General features: G+C 39.5%; 1 pseudogene across 1 annotated transcript; it reads left to right on the top strand.

Annotated features, from left to right (window-relative positions):
* The first annotated feature begins 16,814 nt into the window (after positions 1-16,814).
* LOC309824877 (structural maintenance of chromosomes protein 6-like) lies at positions 16,815-20,556 on the top strand (annotated as a pseudogene). Its single transcript has 2 exons — positions 16,815-17,945; positions 18,581-20,556. The product of its transcript is annotated as a structural maintenance of chromosomes protein 6-like (transcript).
* Positions 20,557-24,152: the final 3,596 nt, after the last annotated feature.

The raw sequence follows: 24,152 nt of genomic DNA on the forward strand, positions 1-24,152 counted from the left end.
TTGCGGAGAGCTCGAACAACCGATCCGGTTACTTGTTGAGAGCGAGAGTGCTGAGGGTTCCATACCCACCACTTTCTTTTAGCTCTTCCCGTGTCTCTTTCCTTATATGAGGGGAGGCAGTGGTGCGCACTCTCGGTTAACAGAAGAGAGGGGTCCGTTGGGTGGCTTTGTGTGTGTGATTTTGACTAACGAAGCCTCATGAGCTGCAGTTCTAGAGGACTGGCTGTCTTTGATGCCAAGGAGGCAACTGTGGGACTGTGTGGACCTGGCCTTACCTAGCAAGGAAACTACTGGCAGTGTGCACTCAAGAGAGAGAAGGCAGATACCTCCTGGACCCTGGACTTGTCCGTATGTGATAAAAATGGATCTTAAAAGTGCCACCTGCTCAAACCTATTTGAACTAAAGCCCCACCTTGGTGGAGTGAAGCTCACTCACTCCCTGCCTTCTTTCCAACATTAAGTTTACCCTTCTCCATTGGACAAGAAAAGTGTCAGTGTTATCAACTGCTGTTAAAGAAAATGGGGCTCTGGCTGTTAGGGCTCCTAGAATGCACTTGGGAACGTTCACTTCTAGCTCTCTCCTGTAGCTCACCTCCAAGGACTAGTTTACCAAATTATCATCTTGCCATTTTGAAAGACCTTAGAATATGCAGGAGATGTATGGGAGTGATTTTCAATGGAAAGACAGGTTTTAGGCAAGGAAGTAGGAGTGTCAAGCACTGGTAGTGGGGCAAGATTGAGGTCTAAGAGTAAGGGGCTGCAGACTTCGCTGATGTCACTATTTTTCCCTTGTTGGTAAAAAGAAAGGGAGAAAAAGAAAGAGAGTAAACAAGTGGAAAAGAAGGACCCCTACCCACAGTATAAGGCTTTCTACGGTCTGGCCCTGATGTCCATGGCTTCTCTCCCAACTCCTCACCACTCCCTACCCATGTCCCTGCCTCTAAAACTGTCCAACCCCATCTCCACCAAGAAACCTTCCCTGAGTCTGCCTATGCCCCTATTTTACACTTCTACCCACCTCCCCATCCAGTGCCTCTCTGCATCACTTATCAAGATGTGATATAACCATCTGTTCCTGTGGCTGTCTCCACTCCCCAGACAGCCTCCTTGAGATTAGTAACTGTCTAATTTATCATTTTATTCTTCCTTGAAATATAGTAGCTACTCAGTAAATATTGGGAGAAGAATGGGACTGAGTGTGTCAGTCAGGGTGCTGGCAGGAAACAGATGGCTCATTCCAGTTGGGCAATTTTATAACGAACAGGGCTACTTACAAAGTTGTGGGCAGGGTGTGGGAAACCACAAGGGTTTTGCAGTGCCCAGGCCTGAATGGGAGAGGGTTACTGAAATCCAGAGAGAGAAAGAGAGACAGACAGAGAGAGAGAGAGAGAGAGAGAGAGAGAGAACAGTGTAAAAAGGGCAGACTGACTGAGGCTATGGCCTTGAGTTGAGGGATGCAGTCAGCCGGCAGGGACCCCCACAGGGAGGAAGAATGGGAGGCAGCATGAATATTCCAGCCTTACTCTCTTCCCCTCCAATCTCCTGCCTGGTCCCAAATGGCTGAAGCTAATCTGAAACCCAGAGGGAAGATGATGTAGCCCATATAGGTCAGCCTCCAGGACACAGCAGAGTGGAGAAGGGTGAGAATAGATCCATAGGAATAAACAAACACTATCACTGAATCTTCCAGTTTTATTTTTTCAGACCTTTTGGGTTCCTGAGTGCTACAAAGATTCCCTGTTTAATTTTATGCTGTTTCTCTTCCTCTTCGACCTTTAACTAGTAATTCTTTAACAACAATATCATTGTGTCCCTATTCTTCTCTCTAAAAGTATCTAGTTCTTGTCCCCAGGTAACTTCTTCACCCCCTTAGCCCAACACCTTCACTCCACTCTCGAGTTGATTTTACTCTGCAGCAGCAGCAAAGAAGAATCTGTGGGATTCCAGACTCCATTTAACAAAACACCTCAGGAGAATGAAAACATGGCCAAATAGTATGGATGATGTTGAATCATCCTGAAGTTACCAGCTAAACTGAGAAAAATTTCAACTTTTTTTTTTTTTTAAATTTCAACTTTTAAGTTGTCCTTTAAGGACCTAACTTTAATAAAACTTGTCACTTGAAAGAGGAAACTTTTTAATAAAGTTTGTTGTGGCTTGGTATTAACAACTTTTAAAAACAGATTTGTTATATAAGTTTCCCTCAGGGGGTGGTAAATAATTTGCCACCAAAGTACTTACTCAGATACTTTGTGAAGTACTTTGTAAAGTTTACAAAGTTACTTTACTCAAGTACTTTTTACATCAATGCTATCAAAGGGCTGCCTGATGTGTGGGGATGGGGTAGGGCATTGAACAAGATAGCCTTCCGAAAAACCTATGATTCTAGAAACATGTATATATTGGCACAGATGTTTATTGTCCCTGACAGACACAAAATGCAGAGTGAGGAGAGTTGTGAAGGGCCAGGGAGAGAAAATCTAAACCCCACTCATCAAGAGATCAGGAACCAGGGGCCCTGTTTGCCATTTATCTGCTGATCTTCCACGAGGCAGTGTTGCATTTCTTTGGCACGTACAGAAGTCCAGTATTCTAATGTAAAGTCTAATAAGTTGTACTTAGTGTTTGCTGTCTGGAGTAAGTGGACCATTTTTTAAACATTCAAATGTTGACTGTGTGTTGGTTACTCTGTTTGCCCCTCCACTCTCCACCCTTCTTGGTCTTGCCCTGTGCCCTGACAGATTCTAGTCCTCTGGCTTCCAATTGACTTTGGTCAATGTGTGGTGCTGGAAGGTCAGAGAGCAGGAAGAAAGAGGAGTCATCGATCTATTTATCCCACCATGCCCCCTTGCCACACCATGGTTTTTGTTTTGTTTTGTTTTTTTGCGGTACACGGGCCTCTCTCTGTTGTGGCCTCTCCCGTTGCGGAGCACAGGCTCCAGACGCGCAGGCTCAGCGGCCGTGGCTCACGGGCCCGGCTGCTCCGCGGCATGTGGGATTTTCCCGGACCGGAGCACGAACCCATGTCCCCTGCATCAGCAGGCGGACTCTCAACCACTGCGCCACCAGGGAAGCCCTGCCAGACCATGGATTTTACAGTGGTTGTATTCCTCTTTTGGAGGAACACATGGGGACTTTTAAGTGTCCCCTCTTCCCCAGCTACAGCTCCCCCGGGACCAGTAACACCATGCCCACTCCCTTCTACAGGCCTGCGCGTGGTATCGGCTGCCGGCTCGTACTTGTCCTTGGTCCTCACCATTCCTTGTGGGGTTCGTAACCCAAACAGAAGAGTCTGTTTGCACCCCTGTAAATAGTCCCCTTATTAAACGCTCTTGAATGAAAGACTTTGTGCAAACCAGCTGTTTCCTGCAGGACCGTGACAGAGACAAGTGGAAAAATACTCTTGCCTAATACTACTGTTTCCCCAGCCTTGTCTGTGCCTTCTTAGGACATACTATGAAAGGAGGAATATATGAAGCAAGAAAAAAATCACAAGCAGGAGAAGTGAGCTCACACATCTTCCTCTTTTCTCTTCTACTAGACCAGAGATTTGGGGATCAGAAAGCGCTCTCAGATGACTAAGATAAAGTGACTCACAGCTCATGCCGTGACTCATGCTGTAATCCAAGCCCAGGCAGTGCTCAAAGGCTCCTTAGGGAAAGAAAACAAGGGTTACAGTTTTGAAAAGAACACAAATCCACGTTAATGGGAGGAATATTCTTTCCTCCTGTGTTGTCTTCAGGGCAAAAACCAAATGTCTGCTTTTCTGAGGTGTTTCTCCTCCGAGGGAACTGCTGCGGAGATTGGCCCCCCGCTCTGGCGGTGGAACCCGCCTCTACCACTTCCCTCACCTGAAGGTCCCAGAGTCCAGCCGCCCTAAGAGGGCAGCAAGGAAAGATTTCATCTGTATTTGGCACAGCCTGAGGAGCCCCAGTGTGAGAAGAGGCAGGAAGTAACTCTCTTCCAGACTTTACCAGACTAGGGACACCATCCCCTGCCCCATCACTACAGGGCCAGGTGCCAGCCAACTGAGGACACCCCTACAAGCAGAGCCCGCCGACATTATTCAAACTATCCAACGGTAAGTTTGTTCCACCTGCTTGTCTTGCTTCGCCCATTCTTTCCCTTGAAAACCACAACAAAAACTGCCCGCAGTTCCCTTCTCTGCCTGCTCATCTCGCTGTGGTGCTTCCCTGTGTGGCCCTGTGTGGCCCTGTATGGTGCGCTGTGCCTCTTGCTCCTAGGGCACTGTGAATACAAGAAAATAACTTCTTCCTTCGTGGCGGTCATTTTTGTGTCTGTGTGTCCTACTACACCTGCTCAAAACAAATCCCAGCACATTTTTAGAACACAGACCTTGGAAGAACAGCAACAAATAAGACCAAATCCTCACCCTGAAGGAGTTTATGTTTTAACCTTGGCTTTATAAATTTGCATGGGGAGGAGGGCTCTAGAATAAAGAGAACCTAGGTGGGATCAAGCCCCTTTCCTTTCTTCTTCACCTGGTTATTTCCTGCTAACCTATGGAATAAAGGTGGTAGATGAAAATTGGGGAATTGAGGAATTTATCCTATTTCTCTTCTGTCTGGATGAATGCCTGAGCTAAATGCCACTCCTAATGTCTGGGCTGAGGAGATAGGGCCATTGTAATTTTATCTTGCCAGATGATTAGAGAGATGCAAGGTGATTAGGAAGAGATACGAATCTCTTTCCTAAGTGCTTCCTGTTTCTCCAAACTCAAATGGGATGATGGTGGAAGCGATTTCAAAAATTAAGTGGGGGGCTTCCCTGGTGGCGCAGTGGTTGAGAGTCTGCCTGCCGATGCAAGGGACACGGGTTCGTGCCCCGGTCTGGGAAGATCCCACATGCCGCGGAGCGGCTGGGCCCATGAGCCATGGCCGCTGAGCCTGCGCGTCCGGAGCCTGTGCTCCGCAACTGGAGAGGCCACAACAGTGAGAGGCCCGCGTACCAAAAACAAAAACAAAAACAAAAACAAAACACACTCCTGGACTGACTGACAGACTGACAAGGTTAGAATAGAGAGCCTAAAATCAAGTCAGAGAATTAGCAAAGGAAAGAATGCTCTGGAACACTTTTCTTGTAACCAAGCTTTCTTCCACATAAATCAAATTTTACAAGCACATTGGACTATTTGGATGGGACTTTATAGTACGTGAAGAACTGGGTTATACTATTATTAACGAGTAGCCAAAAACATTGTTTACTTTTGGAGAACTTTTATGGGATGCTTCCTTGTTTGGCTGTGTAATAATAGGAATAAGTGCTCTAATTACAGTCTTCTCTCTCACTGATGCATTTTTTTTAAAGGGTGTTCACAGACGGAGTGTCTCAGAAATATATTTCCAGAATTTTGGCTCACAGATGTCAGGATTTTATTAAAGTATGAAGGGATCGTGTCCAAAAAAGAACTCTGAAAGCAGACCAGAGAGGCTTTCTTAATTGGCCAAATATTTCACTAAACAAATTTTATCTGCAAACAGCTTAGACAGACCTCAAACATTCTTAGACCTCAAGAATCTTGGGAAACCTTGATTATAATTTCTGGTAGCAGGTAAAGCTCTTTTTTAAAGAGAAAACCCAAATGATATAAGTCCAAATTTTACTTTTGTACCAAAATAAATTTAGCATGGCTTCTGTCATTTATATGTTGCTCCAAGCCTAGAGCCTTGAGATTCCAGTCAACACGAAGCAGTTTGGAATAAGTGAACATACATTGTTCCAGGATTTCAATCTGCTGTGTAATCAGACAATTTACATGGGCCCAAAACTGGGAGGCAGTTTGCTGATCTGTGACAGGACGGCTTCAGACTAGTCTGGGGTTCTTAACCGGATGTCTATGGATAAAACCTGAATGGGAGAAAAACTGCACCTCTATTTTCATTAACTTTGTAACTGAAATTTAGCAATTTCTATAATTATGAATGCAGACAAGCTCCACTACTATTCGCAGTGGCTGTGATTTTGTCACCAATAAAATCACTGATATTCTCATGTCCCATGGAGAGCTGTTGCAGGTATCTCAACTTTCCATTTGTGCTCAGCACCTCTTCAGAGTAACAACAGTTATTAAGCCTGCAGCTAGATCTTGTAATGCAACAAGAATGAAGCACATATACCATTGTACCACAAATTGTTCTTTTTTAAAATTTTGATAACTCTTCAGTATAGCTGGTTTCTTTGTAATCCCATGTTTTAAAGAAGATTGAGAAGGCCAGTAGTGACAATGGATACTGTAAGGAAGAATCTCAAATTATTTACTATAAACCTAATACTTTTTTATTTTTCAGTATTTCCCCATTATTTTGAACACATAGAACTAGAACTCCTGATAAAGATAAAATGATGTGCAAATGACTTTTTAAAAACTGAAGTATAGTTGATTTACATTGTTGTATTAATTTCTGCTGTATAGCAGAGTGATTCAGTTATAAATACATATACATTCTGTTTCATATTCTTTTCCATTATGGTTTATCCCAGGATATTGAATATAGTTCTCTGTGCTACACGGTAGGAACTTGTTGTTTATCCATTCTATATATAATAGTTTGCATCTGCTAATCCCGAACTCCCAGTCAATCCCTCCCCCACCTCCCCTCCTGCTTGGCAACCACAGGTCTGTTCTCTATGTCTGTGAGTCTGTTTCTGTTTCATAGATAGATTCATTTGTGTCATATTTTAGATTTCCACATATGCGATATCATATGGTATTGCAAATGACTTTTTTTTCAGCTTTGTTATATTTATCCAAAGGGTGAATCAACTACAGAATAAAGCATTTTTAGCATTAAGAAATCCAATGTTTTAAAATCTTTTTTCCTTGCAATTCTGTTTATTACAATTTTGTAATCCTGAAGAGATTCTCTTATCTGAAGTTTTTCAGGAATTCACGTATTTTGCATGATATCTGATGTGACTGGTAATAAAGTAGTAGCTATGCAATGAAGCTACTTTGCAATGAAGTAGTAGCTATGATCATAACCCTCTTGCAATCTGAAAACAACAGGGATTTTCTTTTCTGTACAGGCAGCTATGAAGTTTTCAGGTAGTAACTGTCCATCTGAAAGGAACTGGTCATCTTTTCCTTGATCAATTAGTATATCCAGCTGATCACGTGGATAGGACTTCACAAGATGGGTAGCATCATTAGTCTTCCAGCAAATGACTTTTGAATCCCATTTTTTAAACTTTTCTGTTCTATATTTTATTTATTTATTTATAATTTATCTTTTATTCATTTACTATTGATATGTAACATTGTATTAGTTTAAGTATATAATAGAATGATTTGATATATGTATATAATTACAAAATGATTACAAGTTTAGTTAATATCCATCACCACACATAGTTGCAAATTTCTGTTGTTTTTAGAGTGTCTTTTGTAAGCAGCATATAACTGGATTTTTTTTAAAAAGTCAGTTTGTGGAGAGACAAGTGATGAAGCAATTACAGCAAATATTAATTGCAGAATCTAGGTGCTGGGTCTATGGGTGTATACTGTAAAAGTCTTTCAACTTTTCTGCACGTTTGAAAATTTTCATAATAAAATGTTAGGGAAAAAGTCACTCTGCTAGTCTTTATCTCTTAATAGGTGAGTTAATCTATTTATATTTATTGTGATTATTGATATATTAGACTGATTCCTACCATTTCCTTTTGTGATTTCTGTTTACCACATAGGGTGGAGAAAAGTACCTTATGTAGATAAGCTATTGAGACATTTGGAAGACTCATTTCCTCCTGAAGAAAAGGATTTTACCTGTAATATTATTTTTATCAAAAAAGTGATTAAACAGAGGCACAGAATGTTTAAATAGTTTACCATTTTCAAAAATTACTTTTTCTCCACTATCATGGGACAAAAGCACCTCCTGCATGTGGAAAGAAGAGAGGTCAGTGTTCTAGGTCCTTGCTACTTAAAATATGGTCTTTGGACCAGCTTGTTAGAAATGCAGAACTTCAGACTCTACTGCAGTCTTCCTGAATCATAATCTGCGTATTAATAAGCTTCTTAGGTGGTTAGTAAGAAATTTAAGTTTGAGAAGCACTATCCTAGGACAAAAGCACTACCTCAAGATGCTTAACACCTGACAATCACAACCTAATGACCACAGCCTGGCCAGCTGTGACTCTCCCAGATGCTTATCTAATGCCAGGGACAGGGGTCTGTGTTTCTCTAAGGATCTGTATCTCAAATCAGTGAGATTTTAGGAAGGCTAGCAGCTATCCTGATAGGCTTCCTTTAAGAAGTCTGACTATATTTCTTGTATAAATGCTATGGCTTTTTTAAAAAAATTGACTCATGTTGGAAAACAGGGTGAGATTTGGGGTTCTTAAACGGTTTTATCATCACTGGAGAACCTGGTAAAACTTTAAGGTTCTTAGTGAAAATGTATGCACAGGACGATGACCAACACATAGAAGGTAAAATGGCGTTTTACAATAAGCTGATTATGACCCAACACCTCAAAGTAGAAATCTGGTATGCTGAGCTAGAATCATGTGAAAGTCTCCTTTTTCCTAAAGTATGCTTTGAGCTCTTTCCACATTCATTCAATCAAAATAACCTCTCTCTATAGAAAGATTTAGAGATTCTCTCTCTGTATATCTGTCTATACCTACCTATCTACATCGATCTGTCTCTATCATCTATTTATTATCTACCTATCTATCTATCTATCTATCTATCTATCTATCTATCTATCTATCTATCTATCTATCTAAGAGAGAGATGCCAGACACTATGGTAGGTGCTGAGAATATAACTGAGCAAAAATTGACAAAGGTCTCTGTCCTCATGGAACTCACAGTCCTCTCCAAATACTAAACTTGAATTCTGGACCTGAAATCAGCTCAGCTATGAGGAAAAGTAGATCCAGTGCCTGCTTCTAGCAGCAGGGGAATGGAGCCACAGGGTGAGAGAGAATGTGGAAGGGAGATACTCGGGCAAAGGTCATTCCTCAAGAACTGACCTTTTACTGAGCTTTAAACACATGAAACCTCTATCCCTAGAAAACTCAGCCCAGTCATTGTCCAGGTTTCTGACTAACCAATCAGCAACTTCTCCTAGGGGATGAGATAAAGATGGAGATTGAGGGAGAAAGCATAGGAGACGTCCTTGTCTAGAATTTAAAAATAATAGATTGCTGTATTGTCTATAAAAGTCTAAGACAGGGCTTCCCTGGTGGCGCAGTGGTTGGGAGTCCGCCTGCCGATGCAGGGACCCTGGGTTTGTACCCCGGTCCGGGAGGATCCCGCATGCCGTGGAGCGGCTGGTCCCGTGGGCCGTGGCCGCTGGGCCTGCGTGTCCGGAGCCTGTGCTCCGCAACGGGAGAGGCCACAGGAGTGAGAGGCCCGCATAATGCAAAAAATAAATAAATAAATAAATAAATAAATAAAAGACTAAGCCATTTGCTATACAGAAAAAAATTAGTTCAATGTTCTAAGAGTCTATTATGTGCCAGGACCTTGGGACCACATCTGTGAACCAAAAAAACAAAAACAAAACAAAACCAAAACCAGTCCAGTGCCCTTTTAAAGTTTACATCCTAGCTTACATCCTAGTGACTAGGATTGAGGGAGTGCAGGTTTCGCCTAAAGAGTGAAATATGTTATGTTAATTTCCAGGTTCCTGCCAAATACCTGGAGAGAGGTCAGTCTCTCGGATGAAAGCCAGGGTTAGTGCTGTAAGGCAGTCCCAAGCAGACAATGTCATATTCAAAGATATAGATCCTTGAGTTTTATATTGGAGTCCAGCTCCCATCTGGCAGGTCACAAGACAGCACCCTCCATGTGGGTACAGAGTTGAGACCAGAGAGTGAGGAATCTGGGCCAGGTCGCTAGTAAGTTATACCCATCCTTTTGGGCTCAGGCCTTCTCACAGAATGTGATAGGGACAAGGCTTGTGAACTCAGAAGGCAGGTAGGATCATTATTGTATAAACTCAGGTGATTTTTTTTTTCTTGCTTTCTTTCCACAGTTTTAATTTAATTTATTTATTTGTTGGCTGCATTGGGTCTTCATTGCTGTGCACGGGCTTTCTCTAGTTGCGGCGAGTGGGGGCTACTCTTTGTTGTGGTGTGCGGGCTTCTCATTGCGGTGGCTTCTCTTGTTGCGGAGCATGGGCTCTAGGTGCACAGGCTTCAGTAGTTGTGGCACTCGGGCTCACTAGTTGTGGCACGCAGGCTCAGTAGTTGTGGCACACAGGCTTCGTTGCTCCGTGGCACGTGGGATCTTCCCGGACTGGGGCACGAACCCACATCCCCTGCATCGGCAGGTAGACTCTTAACCACTGCGCCACCACGGAAACCCCCACCATAGTGTTTTAATCAAAACTTTGTATTTATACAACCGGGTACAATGATAATTGTGTTGTGAACATAGGTTTATGGACATAAATATTCTTTTACATCCTTTGTAATATATTCTAATGTGTAGATATACCATAAAATTTTAACCATTTCTGTACTGTTAGACAGGTCATAGTCTATTCTTTATCGTTATAAATAACACTGCAGTGAAAATCTATGTAGTTAATTTTTGGCACATATTCTATGATGACTTTATACTGTGTCAAGTAATCTGGACTTACATTTCCCAGAACCCCCTGCCCTTCATGGTTCTGAGTTAATGAGAGCCATAAATTTTTTTTGCATGAGATTTAGATGGTGGAAATGAAGCAGCAGTCATACTTATACCTGGAAGACTGGTGTAGGGTCAGGCACTGTCAGAGCTCATGTACATCATCGTGGATCATCTTGTTAGAGGGGCCAGCAGCCAGGCCTGTGGCAACTCCAGCTAGTTCTTCATGGGATAGTACCTGGGCCTCACAGATCCAGTTCCCACCAGATCTCCTCTTTCAACCTCTCCAAATCTTGGCCCAGGCACATGTGCAGCCCTGTGGTGAAGTGCACTCGATCTTCTAGAAGTCTTCCACATCACTGAAGTTGGATGTTTGGAAGCAGTGAGAGGCAGGTGCAAGTTCTGGTTCCATCTTTTTGATTTTAGCTCATCCTGTGGGTTCCAGTTTGTCCCCACTCTCTCCTACTTTACATGCATCTTCTTGTCCTAATTGCTGCCCTGCCGACTTCAGGCTTGGCACCAGGTGAAGAGCCGCAGTCTTGCACAGACTGCACAACCAGCTTCCACAACTGTATAAGGTCTAATCTCTATACAGATCTCACTATGTCACTCATAAGTGGTTCTGCTTCTCTGATCGAACCCTAATTGACACTCATTCATAACTATTTCTTTTGGATAAATTCCTAGAAGTGCAAAAGCTGGGTGGAGATAGTTCTTTTTATGTTCCTTAAATATTTTTTTGGTTCATGTTTTTTATTTAGTGAAATCTTTTTGGAAAAATTCTAGCTTGTTTCTACTTTATTGGGAAGACTCAAAATAAGGTATTTTTGTCCACACTTGCACCAGAACTTTAATGGCAGAGCACTGGACCAGTGGGCTACAGTGCCCATGGCAGTAGCAAGAATCCAGAGGAGGTGAAATTCAGAAGAAGGTGGCCAGACCCACTTGCTGAATCACCTCCTGATGACACCCCAAGGTGACAAAACCTTTAAGATTCTCTTTTTCGTTGAAGACATGACAATTTCCTTTATGGTTTATCTTCTTAGGCTGGAGTCCTGTCTCTGAATCCTTAACCATTGGTAGACTTTGCCTGTTCCAACTGTCTCCATATACCTATTTGGACAACCATTTATTTATTTTTCCTGCATTACCAATATCTATGTTTGGTCCACCTGCTGGGACATACTATCGATGCAAATGGTATCATCTAGGTTTATGCAGTGCATGATCTGAACAGCTATATTCATGAGTTTTACGTTATCCCAGGTTGCATCTGCCTGTTGCTGACTTGATCTTTCTGTAGTTTGTGGCCATAGCTTTTGGATAACATGTTCTGTCTGCTGGCTGGACATCCACCCATAGCCGTCATCAGGTCAGTTCCCTCAGTGTTTCCCCAGCTAGAAAGGCAGATTTAACTCTAGGAATCAGCAACTATAAAAATCAGTGCATCCCAGACCATCGTGGACCAGGCCACTCCAGGTCCAGCTGTGTTCCAAGCTGCAACAAACTTAGCTCCTAGAAGCTCCTCCAAACCCATCTCTTAGGTAATAAATTTGCATTTGAGGTACATCAAGACGATTACTTAAGTCTAAAGTGCTAAAACAAGATTCTAGTAATTTCCTGGCTCCCCTCCTGTGACATCATAAAGGCTTTCCTTGCTTATGTACAGAGTCATAAAAGCCACTGGGTTTGAGGACTTTGATTTGGGCAATCTCCACTATAACAGCAATTTCTGGCAAAGACAGTACCTGCCAACGATGAAATGAGTATGGTATTTCTTTTTCATGTTTCTCATGTTTGCTCTGACTCAAATTTTGCCCATATCTGTCTGTGTGGGAACAGTCTTTATTGGGGGGGGCAATTATGTACTAATAATTTTCTTTTAATTTGCATGATTCACCCAGGCTAAACTCATGGGAAGGTGTTTTATGGAAATATATAAGGATCTGGAAGTCCAGCCTTAGCTCTCTAGTTTGACATAGACATTAAAACTGAGAAGAATAACTCCATTTACTCTGTCCCTCAGTAGTTTTCCAAGATTAAACTTAGAACACTATCCATTGATTCTAGAGTGGTATGGTTTGGAGGGCAAGGATATTTGCCATCAAACTTAAATTTTTGGTGGGAACCTTTTAAGTGATGCTTCTCTGTAAGCAGTAGAATGACTATTATAGTTATTCAGAATGTCCTCTTTATTACTAAAATCTAGCTCCAAAGAATGAGGGGCTATTTTCTTTGGATGGTCTCCATCACTTGCATCTTTCATACATCAAAAGTGAAACTTAGAACAGAATGATAATTCTACTAATATCCGGGAAGCAGACTTAATCAGAAAGTTTTGTACATTTGAGCTGCTTTTATCTGTTGGGCAAGCCACAGTTTTTCTGTGCCTCACTTTTTATCTAGGATGAAGTAGGGGAATAAACCAGGTATTCTTTGCAATTCCTCCAATCTTAAAATAACTTCATCTTTAAAAAATGGTATTTACCCATGGCCCAAATGTTTAAAATGTCTGTTAGTGTTTTCCAAGGGCAAGTGCTAAGGAGTACATATATTGCAAAGTCAATAATTTTAGATTAACTGTCAGATTTTTTAACCATAGTGTTAAGGCTATATGCTTAGTTTGGATATACTCTACAGGAGAATTGTTAAATGCTTGTGCAGTTTAATTAAATATAATTTAATCAGTGGCTCAAAAATAGGAAGTATAAAAATATATTCTACTGGTCAAATACACATAAATTATCAAGTCGCCAGAGACACCAAAAGTCTTTGAAGTAATGTGAGAGTGTGAACTTGCTTTACTTTGAAGATACTCTGCATTAGATATGCTAGCGTCCTAAATCAGAAAAACTGGATGACATGAAAATCCTTTTCCCTTGTTTGCTTCCAAAGGAATTTACTACTTTGGAAGAACAGAGTTCTTCGAAAGTAAGAACAGAGTTCAGTTTCAATTAACAGTACTAAGTTAATGATTAGTGTTTATATTTTTAAGTTTCAGCTATATTAAAGTTTGTGAATGCCGAAGAAGCTGGGCTAATACTATATCATAAAAATGTCATTGAAAGTGCAATTAGCTTTAAGTGCAGAGGAAATAAGATAACGGAATCTGTTGCCCATTTTAGCTGTGGACCTTCAATTCCATGACGTCTAATCTATTAAAGGACTTCAGATTTGCATACTTATTTAAATTAATTTACAAATTCACAAATTAATTAAGTAGATTAAAATTTCAGCAGTAATAAATCTTTGTAAAGCTTGGTTCTCCATAGAGAAAGAAAAACAAGATAATCTTTCATATGTAAAGAATAACGCTTGGGGCAGTTCAGACTTGCTTTATGGTACAGCACTGAACAGTTTTGCTTAATATTCCCCGCGTACTTACAAAGTTCTACTTTTTCTCCAAACCCCATAAAATTTTCTTTTTAATGAGTTCAGTAAAATATCTAAATTGCAACACTGCATCTATATACTTTGTCAAAGAACATTGTAGTATATTTCCTTAAAGTTGCATAAAGCAGATATTCTATGTACATTTCAGTACAAGACCTTGCAAACTTTTGGATTCTTAAAAACTACCTGGAAAACGCAACAGAAAAAAAAAAGGCAAAGACTAGGACATTATAGTTCCAAGAAAAGGAAACACAAATTTCTCTTAGATGTATAAAAAGGCACTCAATCTCACCAACAGTAAAAGATACAAATTGAAATTGAGATATTATTTTCAACTATCAGATGGATAAGTATAAAAGGTTTACAATGCATTTGATGAGAATGTGGAAATATAGGCATGCTCCTACATTTCTGGAGTTTAAATTGATACAAACTCTATGCTGGGGGTTGAGGGAGGGTACAGGATCTAGTAGGTCTATCTCTAGGAATTTATAATACAGATATACTCAGGTGTGAAATGACACTGCAGTATTGTAAAAATAAATAATTGGATAGAATATAAAGGTCCACCATTGGGGACTGGTTAAATAAATTTCATACAATAGATCATTATGCAGCCTTTTAAAAGAATGAAAATGCTCTATATGTACTGACCTGGACCAATATGCAAAATATATTGTGAAGGATTTCCAAATGGTGTGGTGACTGATTAGGTTCACAGAGGCGCCCTTCTGCTAAGGAACAACTAGACCTTGGATAGGACCTGTCTCTTTGAGGCATTGTTGGTCTCTCAAGAGATAGGGGAGGTCTCTGAAGGCCCTCTCACTCCAAAAATCAAAATAAAACCAGAGTTGTTCTGAGGTAAATGAGGATAGTGGTAACACTGCTATCAGGATACTGAGGCTTTGACCAACACAAGGTTGGGAAGGATGAACTGAGCCAAGACCCTGAAGTGATCCCAGAATGATGGCTTCTTTGGCTACACAAAAATCAGTTACAGATAGATTAAAGCCTAGATAAGAAAGGCAAAACTATAATGCTCTTAGAAAAGAATCGAGGAGAGTATCTTCATAGCCCCAGGACAGTAAAGAATTTATAAAAGAAGATGCAAACAGTAACAACTATAAAATAAAGATTGATAAATTTAACCACATTAAAATTAAGAACTTCTGTTCCTCAAAAGACTCCATTATTATTAGGTATTAGAGGAAAAAGAAAAAATAAGAGAAGGTATTTGCAATACATATAAGCAGCAAAGCCTAGTAAGCATTACTATTACAAACTGATAGCACAAATCAAACAGAAAAATGGGTAAGACTTTAACAGGTACTATACAAAAGGTGATATCCAAATGATCAATAAACAGACATCCTCCTTAGTAATTAGGGAAGTACACATTAAAACTAAAATGGGATACACACCTATCAGATTGGGAAAAAAGTTAAAAGTCTGACAACATTAAGTGTTGGAGAGAAAAATGGAACAACAGGAACATCCAAACAATGCTGGTGAGATTGTTAACTGGTATACTCTTCCTGAAAATATCATGTGGCATCCAATAAAGCTGAACATATATGTAGCCCCGACCCAACAATTTAAATCCAAGATCTATACCTTAGAGAAATACATGCAGATGTGCATCTGGATGTATGTACAAGAATGTTCGCAGTAGTATTGTTATTAATTGGCCTAAACTGGAAATCACCCCAAAGCCCATCAACAGTAGAATGGGTAAGTAAATTTTGACACACCTGAACGTTATACAGTAATAAAAATCAACTGAAATGCAACAAAAGGAACAAGCTGGAGATACATAAATGAATCTTATATACCTAGTGTTGAGTAAAAAAGCAGAACACAGAAGAGTATATACAATGTGATTATATACTTAAAGTTCAACAAGAGGCAAAAGTAAGCCCTTTTGTTTCGAAATGCACACAGAGGTAGTACATTTATAAAGAAAAGCAAGGAAATTAATCAGGATAATGGTTACATCCTGGGGAGAGATACAATTGTGATCAGAAAGGCACACACATGTGGTTTCTCGAGTGCTAATAATATTCTATATCTTGACCTGGAGGATGGGTTTTGTTGTTTTGTGGTTATTTTTTGAATTATGTTTTTTTCCACGATGCATGTTATACTTCACAGTTTACTCTTTCAAAAAAGGAAGTAAAGGAAATCGCTACTAAGATAAACAAGCCACAAGAGAGTGCCAGGAATGAACAGGCAAATTCTAGGGGAAAGTAGAACTTTTCAAGTGTAAATGGAAAATTAAGCAAAACTGACCAAATGCTGAACCACACAGCAAGTCTCAACAAGTTTCAAAGAACTGAAATGATACTGAGCATATTCTCTGACCACAGTGGAATTAAGCTAGAAATAAATAAAATTTTAAGTAGAAAATTCACACATTTGTAAATTAAGAAATACATTTCTACATAGTGCATTGTTCAAACATTGAAATCATTAAGGATATTAGAAAATATTTTAAGCGGATTAACACTTGAAAGTACAACCTGTCACAAGTTGGGAGATGCAGTAAAAGCCATGCTGAGAGGGAAATTTACAGCATATAAATGCACATATTAGGAAAGAAGGAAGACGGAAAAACTTATGATCTAAAAATATGTCTCATGAAATTAGAAAAACAGCAGAGGCAGGTGCAGAGCACCGGGCAGCAGGCACGCGGTTCCAGGGGGCCAATGGCGGCCAGGCGAGGCCAGGACGCTCCCAGAGTAGCCTTAGCATAGGGTTGCACCGCGACAGTCCCACTGATTGGTTCCTTGAGGAGACTTCGTCTTGTTTGAGACCTGATGGCCAAAAGAGAGGAAGAAAACTTCTCTCCTAAAAATGCCAAAAGACTGAGACAAGAGCTGGAGGATTCTGATAAAGTGAGGAAGATGAATGTACAGTTTCTTTCACTAATGATACTTCTACTTTGCAGGAGAAGTTGGGATAATTGAGAGTATTCAGCTAAGAAACTTCATGTGTCATTCCATGCTTACACCCTTTAAATTTGGTTCTAATATCAACTTTGTTGCTGGCAACAGTGGAACTCAGCAGCTGTCTCAATAACATTAAGGAACAGTGGAGATGATGCCTATAAAACAAATGCGTATGGTGACTCTACAGCTGTGCGACGTCTCATCAGCATGGACGGAAGTTGATCTTATAAACTAAAAAGTGAAATGGAAACGTGGTTTCTACTAGGAAAGAAGAGCTAATTGCAGTTAATCCTAGCTTACATCCTAGTGACTAGGATTGTTAATCCAGTTTCTGTTTTAACACAAGAGATGAGCAACCAGTTATAGCTGTCTAAAATTGAGGGAGACAAATACAAATTCTTCATGAAAGCAACCCCACTTGAACAGATGAAGGAAGATTATTTATACATTATGGAAACAAAGAACAAAGGAGTAGATAAATCAAGGAAGAGTAATTTACTGAACTAAAGTGCCAGTGTTTAGAGAAAGAAGACGTTTACAAAGTATTGCTAGTGTAAGTACAATGAAGGCTAATTTAACGTACTTGAACTGTGAAATGCCTTGGGCAGTGGTCAATGAAACTGAAAAACAAGTGAGTGCTATCAGAGATAATATAAAAATTGGAGAAGATCGTGCTGCTAGACTTGACAGGAAAATGGAAAAACAGCAGGTCAGAGTTAATGAAGCAGAAAAAATACAAGGATATTCAAGATAAAATAGAAAAGATTAGTCAAGAGACAACTGCCTGAACACCAAAACGTATGGTATTGAAAGGAGATGTTACTCCTAAGAAAAGGGCCTATAATGAAGCTGAAGTTTTATATAACCATTCCCTAAATGCATATTGAACATTAAAGAAAGATGATGAGTAGCTTTGCAAAAGAATTGAAGAACTAAAAAAAAAAAGTACTAATCAACCTTTGGAACTGGAGCAGCTGAAAAGGCAAAAAAATTATCTTAGTTAAAAGAGAGTGTAGGGCTTCCCTGGTGGCACAGTGGTTGAGAGTCCGCCTGCCGACGCAGGGGACGCCGGTTCGTGCCGCAGTCCGGGAAGATCCCACATGCCGCGGAGCGGCTGGGCCAGTGAGCCATGGCCTCTGGGCCTGCGCGTCCGGAGCCTGTGCTCCGCAACAGGAGAGGCCACAACAGTAAGAGGCTCGCGTACCGCAAAAAAAAAAAAAAAAAAAAAAAAGAGAGTGTAACCTAGTGTAACCTAGAGATTGTCATACTGAGTGTAGTAAGTCAGACAAAGACAAATATCATATGCTATCACTTATATGTGAAATCTAAAAAATGGTACAAGTGAACTTATTTGCGAAACAGAAATAGTCACAGGTGTAGAAAACAAACTTATGCTTACTGGGGGGAAGGGAGGAGGGATAAATTGGGAGATTGGGATTGATACATAAAATAGATAACTAATAAGGACCTACTATATAGCACAGAGAACACTTCTCAGTACTCTGTAATGATCTATATGGGAAAAGAATCTAAAAAAGAGTGGATATATGTATAACTGATTCACTTTGCTGTACAGCAGAAACACAACATTTTAAATCAACTATAATCAAATAAAAATTATATATATTAAAAAGGAGAGAGTGTAAAGGCCTTACAGGATCAAGAAAGTTCAATCAAGAGATTGAACAGTTTTAGCCATAGAAAAGAACAAAGAGGAACATACCAGAATTGAGAGAAGAATTAGATGTGAAGTATATGCTGAACTATAATCAGCAACAACTGAAAGAACTGAAAGTAATACTGATCGACTAAAAGGATTTGACCCTCATGGTCCAACTCTTCTCAAAGCCAGAGATGATGCTTATAGATGTGGACATTTTACCTATAAACCCATAGGCTCTTCAGGAGCTTGCATTCATCTTTGGGACCCTGAGCTTGCTCTGGCTACTGAACCTTGCTTAAAAGGACTTCTGCAAAGCTATTGTTGCCATAATCATGCTGATGAAAGAATGCTTCAGGCACTGATGAAAAGGTTTTATTCACCAAGCCACAGATAATATTTTCTGAGTTTTGGAATAAGATGTATGATGTTAGACACAGAGCTGCTTATCATCCAGTTTCCAACAGTTCTGACAGATTTAGAAATAGAAAATGCAGTTGTTGCAAACAGCCTAACTGACATGAGAGGCATAGAGACAGTGCTACTAGTCAAAAATAATTGTGTAGCTTGTGCAGTAGTGCAGTCCCAAAGCTAGCCAAGAACTGTAGCTTTTACTGCTGATGGTGATCAGGTTTTTGTGGGACATTATTATTTATCTGAAAATATAAGACCTAAGTTTCTAAGCAGAGATATGGATTATTTCAAACTGACTTGGAGAAGGAGGATGAAAATAAGTAAGCCCAGATATTAAATCTTCAGCAACATTTGTCTATCCTTGGAAAGGATATTAAACACAATGAAAATTTTCTTAGAAGGTGCCAACTACATTATAAAGAGTTAAGATAAAAATAAGAAAAAGTATTTCTAAAATGTGGGAACTTGAGAATATAGAAGAACTCCAGTCTGCAGATGTTCCAACTTTGGAAGATGAGCCTCAAGAAAATAAAATGAAAATGAAAATAGTTGAGAAAAATATGGAACAACAAAAAGAAAACATGGAGCATCTTAAAAGTCTGAAAATAGAAGCAGAAAACAAGTATGATGATGCAATTAAACTGAAAATTAATCAGCTAGCAGATCCACTTAAGGATGAATCAAACCCTGATGATTCTGAAGTGGATAACCAAAAACAAGAGAAATGGAATTTTGAAGAAAAACAAAAGAACACTTGGATACTTTAACTAAAAAGAAACAAGATGAAAGAAAAAGAACTAGAAGAGAAAATGTCACAAAAAAGGAAGATAAATCTGCCCAGAGCAGATAGAAGAAAAAAATTCTGCATCGATTCTAGATAAAGAAGTTAATAGATTAAGACAAAAGATATAGGCAGAACATGCTAGTCATGGAGATCAAGAGGAAATAATGGGGCAGTACTAAGAAGCAAGAGAAAGGTATCTTGATCTGGATAATAAAGTAAGGACTTTTGAAAGGTTTATTAAATTACTGGAGGAAATAAGAACCCATAGATATGAAACATATCAACAATTTAGAAGGTCTTTGACTTTACAATGCAAATTGTACTTTGACCACTTATTATCTCAGCCAGCCTATTTGTGGAAAAATGAATTTTGACCACAAGAATGAAACTGTTACTATATCAGTTCAGCCTGGAGAGAGAAACAAAGCTCCTTTCAATAACATAAGGGCCTTCTCCAGAGGTGAATGTTGTTGTTGGTGGTGGTGTTTTGTTTTTTCCATGGCTTGCTTCATTCTTTCCCTGTGGTCCACTACTGAATCTCCTTTCAGATGCCTGGATGAGTTTGATGTCTACATGATATGGTTAACCAAAGAACTGCAATGAACATGAGACTCAAGACAGCAGACTCCCAATGTTTCAGTCAATTTATCTTGCTTACCCCTCAAAGCACGAGCTCACTTCTGTCAAGTGAACTGATTAGAATTCTTTGAATGTCTGATCCTGAAAGAGGACAAATCACATTGCCTTTTTAACCTGTGACTCAATAGCAAGAAGACCAAAGTTGATTTGTACCTTAAATGCTATGTCCTCATGTTGAAAGATTTGCAAAGGGAAAAAAATTCAGGATTATTTGATGAAATAAAATGAAACCAAAGATATTCTAAAAAAAAAAAAAAAAGCTCCTTTATACATCTGACCACAATAAATTATGTAAATAAGCCTAGAAAACCAACTACAATCAGCAATTTAAAATTATTTTTACTTTACTTTGAGAAAATCAATTTCATAGTACTGGTTTTAAATCTTTTTGGTTTTTTTAACTGTCTACTTTTATAGATTTTTTTTCAGAAGTAAAATTTTGTACATACTTACATATCTGTTTAGTTTGGGTTCATTTCTATAATATTTTGTAAGAATTAAAAGTTTGAGCATCTGGAAAAAAAAGAAAGAAAAAGAGCAGAAATAAAACCCAAAGAAAGTGGAAGAAAGGAAAAAATAAAGATAAACGTAGAAATTCATGCAATAAAAACATACATATAATGGAGAAAATCAACACAGCTAAAAGATAGTTCTTTGAAAAAAGCTAAGGAACATAATAAACTTCTTGTGAGACTGATCAGGAAAAAAGAGAAAATATCTTACCTTACCACAGCCTGGATCAGCTGTGAACTGAACTTTCTGGCGTTTTACATGTGCTTACCATTATTACAAATTGTTTAGATATTAAAAGATCACAAAAGGATATTATAAACAAACTTTATAATTTTGAAAAATTAGATGAAAGAGATTTCTAGCAAGATCCAATTCTCCAAAATTGACACAAGAAGAAAGAGAAAAACCAGATAATTCAGTAACTCGTAACTAAATTGAATCTATAATTTAAAGCCTTCTCAATGAAAGGAAGGGTTTGCTTCTATTATTAGTATTTTGTCTTTGTCATTGGTCACCTTTTCCTTCTTTACACGTCTAATAATCTTTTATTATATGACAGACTTTGTGTGTAAAAGAAGGCGGCTCCAGCTGGTATCTTCCATTAGTGAAGGGTCCCCCTTTCCTCAGTTAGACAGATAGACTGAAGGACAGATCACCTCAATCCAATCAGTGATTGAGTTGCGTCAGGGCTTTTAATTGAGAGTTTATAGTCTCTGATTCTTTAGCCCTGTAGTTGTGTCCTTCAGAGGTTTGAGCTTAGCTCTTTGCATACAACCCCATTGTTATGGGCTAAATTGTGTCCCCCATCCCCTCTCAGCTCCAAATTCACATGTTGAAGTCCTAACCCCCAGTAATCAGCATGTAACTGTATTTGGAGATAGGGTCTTTAAAGAGGTAATTCAGTTAAAATGAGTTCATTAGGGAGGGGCCCTAATCCAATATGATGGATGTCCTTATAAGAAGAATTAGGACACAGACACATATATAGAAGGAAGACCATGTGAAGACACAGGGAGACCACCATAACCCAAAAGCCAAGGAAATAGGCGTCAGAAAAAACCAACCCTGCTGACACTTTGATCTTGGACATATAGCTTCAGGAATTGTGAGAAAATAAACTTTTCTAGGCTACCCAGTCTGTGGTACTCTGTTATGGCAGCCCTAGCAAGCTTATTCACCCATGTATGTATACCTGAGGGACAGACTAGTTGTGAATTTGTGAAAGCCTCCTTTCCCTAGAAGGATTTTTTTTCCCCAAGCACCACAAGACAATGGGAGATCACAATCTGCCTTTCTGGCCAGCACCCAGCCTCACATCACCCTCAGGAAATGTCTCATGGGGAAAACCAGCCTTGCATTTGGGCTCTTCCAGTTTCTAATAGGTCACACCAGCTCTGTGTGATTGTCAAAAATTCTTCTGGCTTCTTTTTCTTCTAGTACAGTCTCCCTGTTTAAGTCAAGCCCACCAGGGAAGAAAACAATCATTAGCTTACCTAGGATGGGTTCTTACTGTTCTGGAATTTTAGTTCACCCTTTCCTCTTTGTTCCACGACTCTCTGATATCTTTACAAATATAAATTTGCAATTTATCCATGTTATTTTCTAGTTGTTGCAACAAAAACATTGGAATACTGCAAATTAATATATCCTACCAAGAAGTTAAGGTTTTCATTAAACAAATGAATCCAGCAAAATATAAAAGGATACATCACAACCAAGTTGAGTTTATTTCAGGAATATGATTGTTTCAACATATAAAAATTAATCAGTGCAATTCACCACAGTAACAGAAGAAATGAGGAAAAATCATGATTATCTTAATGATGTAAGCATTGATAAAATTCTACATGTAGTCATGAAAAAAAACTCTTAGCAAACTATAGATAGAAGGAAACATCTATAAATTGTTATAGGGTATCTACGGAAAACAAAACTACAGGAAACATGGTACTTAATGGTGAAATGTTAAAACTGTTCACTCTGAAATCAGGAACACACTGGAGATCCTAACCAATACAATAAGGCAAGAAAAATAGAAAACAGTGTTAAAGATAGAGGAAATAAAATTGAATTCTTGGGACTTCTCTGGTGGCTCAGTGGTTAAGAATCTGCCTGCCAACACAGGGGACACAGGTTCGAGCCCTGGTCCAGGAATATCCCACATACCATGGAGCAACTAAGCCCGTGCACCACAACTACTGAGCCTGCACTCTAGAGCCCACCTGCTGCAAACTACAGAGTCCATGCGCCTAGAGCCCGTGCTCTGCAACAAGAGAAGCCACCGCGATGAGAAGCCTGCACACCACCACAAAGAGCAGCCCCTGCTTGACGCAACTAGAGAAAGCCCGCCCGCAGCAACGAAGACCCAGTATAGCCAAAATATAAATAAATAAATTTAAAAGAATAAAAGGGGACAATTATATTTAAAAAATTGAATTCTTTGCATTCTTAGAAAATAAAATCCACAGATTGATATTAGAATTATTAGATGAGTTTAACAAGTTTACAGGATACAGATTAGTATGCAAAAATCAATGGAACTTCCCTTGTTGAGCATCAAACCATTAAAAGATGAAATTTAAAGATACTGTTTACAATAGCATCAAAACATATCAAACACCTAGTAATAAATCTAAAGAAAGATGTGCAATATCTCTATACAGAAAACCTAAAAACATTTCTAGAGAAATTGAAAATGACGTAAATAAATGGAGGGATATACTATATCAATGTATTAGAGGACTCAAAATAGTAAAGATGTCATTACTCTCTGGGTTTATCTATAGAGTCAATGTAATCCCAATCAAAATTGCAGTGAGTTAATTTTTGTGGAATTGACAGATGGATTCTTTTATTTATTTATTTGTTTATTTATTTTTGGCTGCGTTGGGTCTTTGTTGCTGTGCACGGGCTTTCTCTAGTTGTGGCAAGCAGGGGCTACTCTTCGTTGCGGTTTGCAAGCTTCTCGCTGCAGTGGCTTCTCATTGCAAAGCACGGGCTCTAGGTGCGTGGGCTTCAGTAGTTGTGGCACGTGGGCTCAGTAGTTGTGGCTCGCTGCCTCTAAAGCACAGGCTCAGTAGTTGAGGTGCACGGGTTTAGTTGCTACACGGCATGTGGGATCTTCCCGGACCAGGGATCGAACCCATGCCCCCTGCGTTGGCAGGCAGATTCTTAACCACGGCGCCGCCAGGGAAGT

The sequence above is a fragment of the Grampus griseus genome (genome assembly GCF_964374135.1).
Source record: "Grampus griseus genome assembly, chromosome: 7".
NCBI lineage: Eukaryota > Metazoa > Chordata > Mammalia > Artiodactyla > Delphinidae > Grampus > Grampus griseus.